Source organism: Chenopodium quinoa, unplaced genomic scaffold (assembly GCF_001683475.1).
Source record: "Chenopodium quinoa cultivar QQ74 unplaced genomic scaffold, ASM168347v1, whole genome shotgun sequence".
NCBI classification, from domain to species: domain Eukaryota; kingdom Viridiplantae; phylum Streptophyta; class Magnoliopsida; order Caryophyllales; family Amaranthaceae; genus Chenopodium; species Chenopodium quinoa.
In genome coordinates, this window is record NW_018743904.1 from 72,682 (window position 1) to 83,064 (window position 10,383).

A 10,383-nucleotide genomic window follows, 5' to 3' on the forward strand; every position below is an offset into this window, starting at 1 on the left:
AATATCTCTTCCTCACCCTCAAACTCCCTCTCAAACTCTTTACAAGACAATAAAGAAATTTGTGGCTTTTGTGGTTGTGAAAACCGTGGGGGTGGTAAAGGGTGCAATTTCTTTTGTTTCCCTTGGTGAGTGATAGTGTAGGTGTTATGGTACCCATCATGGATAGATTTTTTATCAGATTGCCACGGTCTCCCAAGAAGAATATGACAAGCATCCATCAAAACAACATCACACAATTGACTATCATGATATGAACCAATCGAAAAATTCACCATACATTGCTTTCTAACCCCAGTACTAGCATTAGAATCTAACCAACTCAATTTGTAAGGATGTGGATGATTTGTGGTGGGAAGACCTAGTTTAGATACTAAGGTTTTCGACACAGTATTAGCCTCACTACCCCCATCAATAATTAAATCACATACCTCGTCACCAACTTTACATTTGGTGATGAAAATGTGTTGTCTTTGTGGCGCCAAAGGTTCCTCCACACGAGCTTGCAAAGCTCTCCTAACCACCAAGTTTGTTTTGTCCCCCATTTCAGGATAGCATTGGTCCTCCTCCTCTTCCTTTTCGTACGGGGTCACCTCCTTCTCTTCTTCAGACTCAAATTCCTCCCAATTGATGCTTTGGGTGGCTATGAGTTTAACCTCTTGCATGGTTAAGGCTCTTGAATTAGGACAATCTTTTTTATAATGTCCTCTACCTCCACACTTGTAACATACAATGTCACTAAGCTTGAAGTCTTTCGTGTTCTTCTTTGGTGGCTCATTAGGCTTGCTAAAAGAAGAACCCTCCTTTGAGTTGAAGGGTGGTTTGCGTACCACTGGAGTAGTAGTAGGCGTTTTCTTCCTTTTCCTTTTAGCATCAAACTTTGTCACAAGTTTGCAAGCTTCCACAAACGTGAGGTTAGTGTAACCATCAAGTTTGTCTTGTAACTCTTGTTCCAACCCAGCTACAAAACGACCCAACTTCAGCTCTTCATTTTCAGTCACTTCACATACAATGGCAAGCCTATCAAATTCTTTGATATAGTCTTCCACCGAATCACCATTTTGTTGGAGAGTACTCCATTTCACATACTGATTTTGCTTGTAATTGTGAGGAATGAAACGATCCCTCATTCTTTTCTTCAGCTTTTCCCAAGTGGAAATGTGAGCCTTACCCCTAAGGGTACGCCCTCTTTGTTCTCCTTGCAACCAACTATCACCATAGCCTTTCAACTTGACTTTGGCAATCTTAAAACGTTGAACATCCTCATGAATGTCCTTGTATTCAAAGTACCTTTCCAAGGATTTCTCCCATTCCAAGTACTTCTCTGGATCAAGTGTCCCATCAAAAGAAGGAACGTCCACTTTGAGACTCCTATCCTCCCTCCTAGGTGGAGGGTCTTCACCTTGATCTCTCCTATCTTGCTCGTTCATGAGCCTTGCCATCAAGGCAGCAAGGTTCCCTTGGAGATTGGCATTGGTTTCGGCCAACCTTTCCTGACTAGCAATGGATCGATTAAGAGCTTCCAAAGCTGTCCTCAAGTCTTGATTCTCTCCCATGGTATGTAGGTATTCGACCCCTTTGGAAAATTTAAGAAAATTTCCCCCTACCTGACGCGCCAAATGATGTGTAAACAAGATGAGAAACCTTGTTTCAAGAAATGACAAGTTAAAAGATTCAAAGGGTTTTAAAGTTCAAGTGTCAAGTAATCAGTTTAGTTAGGGGAACTCTCACCCTAAGCTAAGGATATAGCAAAGAGGAACTCTCACTCGTTTGCTTGGGATAGTTTAGATGAGGGAACTCTCACCAAATCATAAACTATAAGTCCTAATTTTGGGAACTCTCACCAAAACTAACACTCTTCAAATTCGGATACTCAAATTTGGAAAAACAAAGTGAACTAAACTCAAGTCACTTCAATTACAAAAACACACGTTTTTAGGCAAATAATCTTGGATTATTTTCATTCATTCAAAGTATGCTATTTATAGCATCAATACAACCTTTTCACTTGCCTACTTTAATTAACAAAATAAAATAGACAAAAGTAAATTAACTAAGGGAATGAGTGGAGAATACACGTCCCACTTAACCCCTTTTACAAACATGAGTAAACTTAATTAAAAGAACTAAAGACTAGGCTTGAAACAAGGTAAGATGACCAGCCAAACAGCATCCAAAGAGCATCTTCAATTACACGCCCAAAACAGCCATATGCAAGCTTGTGTAACCCCCATTTTAATGCCTTGATTCACGCCTCTTTATTCTTCATAACCCCCAAATAATGAGGTGCAATGTACAGCCAACAAACTCCATAATTCACGCCCAACAAGTGCCATGAATCACTCCTCTTCAATCAGCTTGTAACCGTTGCACTTGGAGCTTGGAAAACCGTCACTTGCTAGATACTTTCTACAAGGTTAATTACACTAAGTGAAGTGTAACCACTTGTAAAATGTTTCGGACCAAAACCGTGCAAAAGAGTAAGGAATGATTTGGATAGAAACAACTCCTTTGCATTGCTTTGAACTTGGACCTCACCTTGACTACTTGGAGCATCACAATCATTAGAACGTTGACCATATTGGTCATAAATGTACTTGACTTTCGTTTGATTCAGAAAGCTTTGTTTGAATGTGTTTGACTTTCATTTGATTTAATTACCTTTGTTTGAATGTGTTTGACTTTTATTTGATTCAACAAGCTTTGTTTGAATGTGTTTGACTTTCATTTGATTCAATTATCTTTCTTTCAATGTGTTTGACTTTCATTTGATTCGTTTAGCTTTGTAGAATGCATTTGACTTTCATTTGATTTAATTAGATTTATTAAATGTATTTGACTTTTATTTGATTCAGAAAGCTTTGTTTGAATGTGTTTGACTTTCATTTGATTTAATTAGATTTGTTTGAATGTGTTTGACTTTGATTTGATTCGTTTAGCTTTGTAGAATGTATTTGACTTTAATTTGATTGAAAAAGCTTTTTTTGAATGTGTTTGACTTTCATTCGAATTTATTTGCTTTGATAAATGCATTTAACTTTCATTTTATTTAAAAAGCTCTGTTTGAATGTGTTTGACTTTCCTTTGATTCAATTAGCTTATATAGAATGTGTTTGACTTTCATTTTATTTAATTAGCTTTGTTTAATTGTGTTTGACTTTCATTTGATTCAGTTAGCTTTATTGAATGCATTTGACTTTCATTTGATTCAAGAAGATTTGTTTGAATGTGTTTGACTTTCATTTGAGGCTTTTCTTGAATGTGTTTGACTTTCATTTGATTCAATTAGCTTTGTAGAAAGCATTTGACTTTCATTTTATTCAGTTAGCTTTATTGAATGCATTTGACTTTCATTTGATTCAAGAAGATTTGTTTGAATGTGTTTGACTTTCATTTGATTCAATTAGCTTTTCTTGAATGTGTTTGACTTTCATTTGATTCAATTAGCTTTTCTTGAATGTGTTTGACTTTCATTTGATTCAATTAGCTTTGTAGAATGCATTTGACTTTCATTTGATTAAATTAACTTTATTGAATGCATTTGACTTTAATTTGATTCAGAAAGCTTTGTTGGAATGTGTTTGACTTTCATTTGATTTAATTAGCTTTGTTTGAATGTGTTTGACTTTTATTTGATTCAAAAAGCTTTGTTTGAATGTGTTTGAATTTCATTTGATTCAATTAGCTTTCTTTGAATGTGTTTGACTTTCATTTGATTCGTTTAGCTTTGTAGAATGTATTTGACTTTCATTTGATTTAATTAGCTTTGTTAACGCTCTGTTTGAATGTGTTTGACTTTCATTTGATTCAACTAGGTTTGTTTGAATGTGTTTGTCTTTCATTGGATTCAATTAGGTTAGTTCGAATGTGTTGACTTTCATTTGATTCAATTAGCTTTATAGAATGCATTTGACTTTCATTTGATTCAAAAAGCTCTATTTGAATGATTTTGTCTTTCATTTAATTTAATTAGGTTTGTTTGAATGTGTTTGACTTTTATTGGATTCAATTTGGTTTGTTTGAATGTGTTTGACTTTCATTCGATTCAATTAGCTTTGATGAACGCATTTGATTTTCATTTGATTCAAAAAGCTTTGTTTGATTGTGTTTGACATTCATTTGATTCAATTAGGTTTTTTTAAATGTGTTTGACGTTCATTGGATTCAATTAGGTTTGTTTGAATGCGTTTGACTTTCATTCGATTCAATTAGCTTTGATAAATACATTTGACTTTCATTTGATTAAAAAAGCTCTGTTTGAATGTGTTTGACTTTCATTTGATTCAATTAGCTTTATTAATGTATTTGACTTTCATTTGATTCAAGAAGATGTGTTTGAATGTGTTAGACTTTCATTTAATTCAATTAGCTTTGCTAGAACGTGTTTGACTTTCATTTGATTCAATTAGCTTTGTAGAATGCATTTGACTTTCATTTGATTAAATTAGCTTTGTTGAATACATTTGACTTTCATTTGATTCAGAAAGCTTTGTATGAATGTGTTTGACTTTCATTTGATTTAATTAGCTTAGTTTGAAAGTGTTTGACTTTTATTTGATTCAAAAAGCTTTGTTTGAATGTGTTTGACTTTCCTTTGATTCAATTAGCTTATATAGAATGTGTTTGACTTTCATTTTATTTAATTAGGTTTGTTTAATTGTGTTTGACTTTCATTTGATTCAGTTAGCTTTATTGAATGCATTTGACTTTCATATGATTCTAGAAGATTTGTTTGAATGTGTTTGACTTTCATTTGATTCAATTAGCTTTTCTTGAATGTGTTTGACTTTCATTTGATTCAATTAGCTTTGTAGAATGCATTTGACTTTCATTTGATTAAATTAGCTTTGTTGAATGCATTTGACTTTCATTTGATTCAGAAAGCTTTGTTGGAATGTGTTTAACTTTCATTTGATTTAATTAGCTTTGTTTGAATGTGTTTGACTTTTATTTGATTCAAAAATCTTTGTTTGAATGTGTTTGAATTTCATTTGATTCAATTAGCTTTCTTTGAATGTGTTTGACTTTCATTTGATTCGTTTAGCTTTGTAGAATGCATTTGACTTTCATTTGATTTAATTAGCTTTGTTAACGCTCCGTTTGAATGTGTTTGACTTTCATTTGATTCAATTAGGTTTGTTTGAATGTGTTTGTCTTTCATTGGATTCAATTAGGTTAGTTTGAATGTGTTGACTTTCATTTGATTCAATTAGCTTTATAGAATGCATTTGACTTTCATTTGATTCAAAAAGCTCTATTTGAATGATTTTGTCTTTCATTTAATTTAATTAGGTTTGTTTGAATGTGTTTGACTTTTATTGGATTCAATTTGGTTTGTTTGAATGTGTTTGTCTGTCATTCGATTCAATTAGCTTTGACGAACGCATTTGATTTTCATTTGATTCAAAAAGCTTTGTTTGGTTGTGTTTGCCATTCATTTGATTCAATTAGGTTTTTTTTAAATGTGTTTGACGTTCATTGGATTCAATTAGGTTTGTTTGAATGTGTTTAACTTTCATTCGATTCAATTAGCTTTGATAAATACATTTGACTTTCATTTGATTAAAAAAGCTCTGTTTGAATGTGTTTGACTTTCATTTGATTTAATTAGCTTTATTGAATGTATTTGACTTTCATTTGATTCAAGAAGATGTGTTTGAATGTGTTAGACTTTCATTTGATTCAATTAGCTTTATTGAATGTATTTGACTTTCATTTGATTCAAGAAGATGTGTTTGAATGTGTTAGACTTTCATTTGATTCAATTAGCTTTGCTAGAACGTGTTTGACTTTCATTTGATTCAATTAGCTTTGTAGAATGCATTTGACTTTCATTTGATTAAATTAGCTTTGTTGAATACATTTGACTTTCATTTGATTCAGAAAGCTTTGGATGAATGTGTTTGACTTTCATTTGATTTAATTAGCTTAGTTTGAAAGTGTTTGACTTTTATTTGATTCAAAAAGCTTTGTTTGAATGTGTTTGACTTTCCTTTGATTCAATTAGCTTATATAGAATGTGTTTGACTTTCATTTTATTTAATTAGGTTTGTTTAATTGTGTTTGACTTTCATTTGATTCAGTTAGCTTTATTGAATGCATTTAACTTTAATATGATTCTAGAAGATTTGTGTGAATGTGTTTGACTTTCATTTGATTCAATTAACTTTTCTTGAATGTGTTTAACTTTCATTTGATTCAATTAGCTTTGTAGAATGCATTTGACTTTCATTTGATTAAATTAGCTTTGTTGAATGCATTTGACTTTCATTTGATTCAGAAAGCTTTGTTGTAATGTGTTTGACTTTCATTTGATTTAATTAGCTTTGTTTGAATGTGTTTGACTTTTATTTGATTCAAAAAGCTTTGTTTGAATGTGTTTGAATTTCATTTGATTCAATTAGCTTTCTTTGAATGTGTTTGACTTTCATTTGATTCGTTTAGCTTTGTAGAATGCATTTGACTTTCATTTGATTTAATTAGCTTTGTTAACGCTCTGTTTGAATGTGTTTGACTTTCATTTGATTCAATTAGGTTTGTTTGAATGTGTTTGTCTTTCATTGGATTCAATTTGGTTAGTTTGAATGTGTTGACTTTCATTTGATTCAATTAGCTTTATAGAATGCATTTGACTTTCATTTGATTCAAAAAGCTCTATTTGAATGATTTTGTCTTTCATTTAATTTAATTAGGTTTGTTTGAATGTATTTGACTTTTATTGGATTCAATTTGGTTTGTTTGAATGTGTTTGACTTTCATTCGATTCAATTAGCTTTGATGAACGCATTTGATTTTCATTTGATTCAAAAAGCTTTGTTTGATTGTGTTTGACATTCATTTGATTCAATTAGGTTTTTTTAAATGTGTTTGACGTTCATTGGATTCAATTAGGTTTGTTTGAATGTGTTTGACTTTCATTCGATTCAATTAGCTTTGATAAATGCATTTGACTTTCATTTGATTTAATTAGCTTTGTTTGAATGTGTTTGACTTTTATTTGATTCAAAAAGCTTTGTGTGAATGTGTTTGAATTTCAATTGATTCTATTAGCTTTCGTTGAATGTGTTTGACTTTCATTTGATTCTTTTAGCTTTGTAGAATGCATTTGACTTTCATTTGATTTAATTAGCTTTGTTAACGCTCTGTTTGAATGTGTTTGACTTTCATTTGATTCAATTAGGTTTGTTTGAATGTGTTTGTCTTTCATTGGATTCAATTAGGTTAGTTTGAATGTGTTGACTTTAATTTGATTCAATTAGCTTTATAGAATGCATTTGACTTTCATTTGATTCAAAAAGCTCTATTTGAATGATTTTGTCTTTCATTTAATTTAATTAGGTTTGTTTGAATGTGTTTGACTTTTATTGGATTCAATTTGGTTTGTTTGAATGTGTTTGACTTTCATTCGATTCAATTAGCTTTGATGAACGCATTTGATTTTCATTTGATTCAAAAAGCTTTGTTTGATTGTGTTTGACATTCATTTGATTCAATTAGGTTTTTTTAAATGTGTTTGACGTTCATTGGATTCAATTAGGTTTGTTTGAATGTGTTTGACTTTCATTCGATTCAATTAGCTTTGATAAATACATTTGACTTTCATTTGATTAAAAAAGCTCTGTTTGAATGTGTTTGACTTTCATTTGATTCAATTAGCTTTATTGAATGTATTTGACTTTCATTTGATTCAAGAAGATGTGTTTGAATGTGTTAGACTTTCAGTTGATTCAATTAGCTTTGCTAGAACGTGTTTGACTTTCATTTGATTCAATTAGCTTTGTAGAATGCATTTGACTTTCATTTGATTAAATTAGCTTTGTTGAATACATTTGAATTTCATTTGATTCAGAAAGCTTTGTATGAATGTGTTTGACTATCATTTGATTTAATTAGCTTAGTTTGAAAGTGTTTGACTTTTATTTGATTCAAAAAGCTTTGTTTGAATGTGTTTGACTTTCATTTGATTCAATTAGGTTTGTTTGAATGTGTTTGACTTTCATTTGATTCGTTTAACTTTGTAGAACTCATTTGACTTTCATTTTATTTAATTAGCTTTGTTGAACGCAATTGACTTTCATTTGATTCAGAAAGCTTTATTTGAATGTGTTTGACTTTCATTTGATTCAATTAGCTTTATAGAATGCATTTGACTTTCATTTGATTCAAAAAGCACTGTTTGAATGTGTTTGACTTCCATTTGATTTAATTAAGATTGTTTGAATGTGTTTGACTTTCATTCGATTCAATTAGGTTTGTTTGAATGTGTTTGACTTTCATTTGATTCAATTAGGTTTGTTTGAATGTGTTTGACTTTCATTGGATTTAATTAGGTTTGTTAGAATGTGTTTGCCTCTCATTTGATTCAATTAGCTTTGTTGAATGCATTGGACTTTGATTTGATTCAAGAAGCTTTTTTTGAATGTGTTTGAATTTCATTTGATTCAATTAGCTTTTTACAATGCATTTGACTTTTATTTGATTTAATTCGCTTTGTTAAATGTACTTGACTTTCGTTTGATTCAGAAAGCTTTGTTTGAATGTGTTTGACTTTCATTTGATTTAATTAACGTTGTTTGAATGTGTTTTGACTTTTATTTGATTCAACAAGCTTTGTTTGAATGTGTTTGACTTTCTTTTTATTTAATTAGCTTTGTTTGAATGTGTTTGACTTTAATTTGATTCAATTAGCTTTATAGAATGCATTTGACTTTCATTTGATTCAAAAAGCTCTATTTGAATGATTTTGTCTTTCAGTTAATTTAATTAGGTTTGTTTGAATGTGTTTGACTTTTATTGGATTCAATTTTGTTTGTTTGAATGTGTTTGACTTTCATTCGATTCAATTAGCTTTGATGAACGCATTTGATTTTCATTTGATTCAAAAAGCTTTGTTTGATTATGTTTGACATTCCTTTTATTTAATTAGGTTTTTTTAAATGTGTTTGACGTTCATAGGATTCAATTAGGTTTGTTTGAATGTGTTTGACTTTCATTCGATTCAATTAGCTTTGATAAATGCATTTGACTTTCATTTGATTTAATTAGCTTTGTTTGAATGTGTTTGACTTTTATTTGATTCAAAAAGCTTTGTTTGAATGTGTTTGAATTTCAATTGATTCTATTAGCTTTCTTTGAATGTGTTTGACTTTCATTTGATTCGTTTAGCTTTGTAGAATGCATTTGACTTTCATTTGATTTAATTAGCTTTGTTAACGCTCTGTTTGAATGTGTTTGACTTTCATTTGATTCAATTAGGTTTGTTTGAATGTGTTTGTCTTTCATTGGATTCAATTAGGTTAGTTTGAATGTGTTGACTTTAATTTGATTCAATTAGCTTTATAGAATACATTTGACTTTCATTTGATTCAAAAAGCTCTATTTGAATGATTTTGTCTTTCATTTAATATAATTAGGTTTGTATGAATGTGTTTGACTTTTATTGGATTCAATTTGGTTTGTTTGAATGTGTTTGACTTTCATTCGATTCAATTAGCTTTGATGAACGCATTTGATTTTCATTTGATTCAAAAAGCTTTGTTTGATTGTGTTTGACATTCCTTCTATTTAATTAGTTTTTTTTAAATGTGTTTGACGTTCATTGGATTCAATTAGGTTTGTTTGAATGTGTTTGACTTTCATTCGATTCAATTAGCTTTGATAAATGCATTTGACTTTCATTTGATTAATAAAGCTCTGTTTGAATGTGTTTGACTTTCATTTGATTCAATTAGCTTTATTGAATGTATTTGACTTTCATTTGATTCAAGAAGATGTGTTTGACTTTAATTTGATTCAATTAGCTTTGCTTGAACGTGTTAGACTTTCATTTGATTCAATTAGCTTTGTAGAATGCATTTGACTTTCATTTGATTAAATTAGCTTTGTTGAGTACATTTGACTTTCATTTGATTCAGAAAGCTTTGTATGAATGTGTTTGACGTTCATTTGATTTAATTAGCTTAGTTTGAAAGTGTTTGACTTTTATTTGATTCAAAAAGCTTTGTTTGAATGTGTTTGACTTTCATTTGATTCAATTAGGTTTGTTTGAATGTGTTTGACTTTCATTTGATTCGTTTAACTTTGTAGAACGCATTTGACTTTCATTTGATTTAATTAGCTTTGTTGAACGCAATTGACTTTTCATTTGATTCAGAAAGCTTTATTTGAATGTGTTTGACTTTCATTTGATTCAATTAGCTTTATAGAATGCATTTGACTTTCATTTGATTCAAAAAGCTCTGTTTGAATGTGTTTGACTTCCATTTGATTTAATTAAGTTTGTTTGAATGTGTTTGACTTTCATTCGATTCAATTAGGTTTGTTTGATTGTGTTTGACTTTCATTTGATCCAATTAGGTTTGTTTGAATGTGTTTGACTTTCATTGG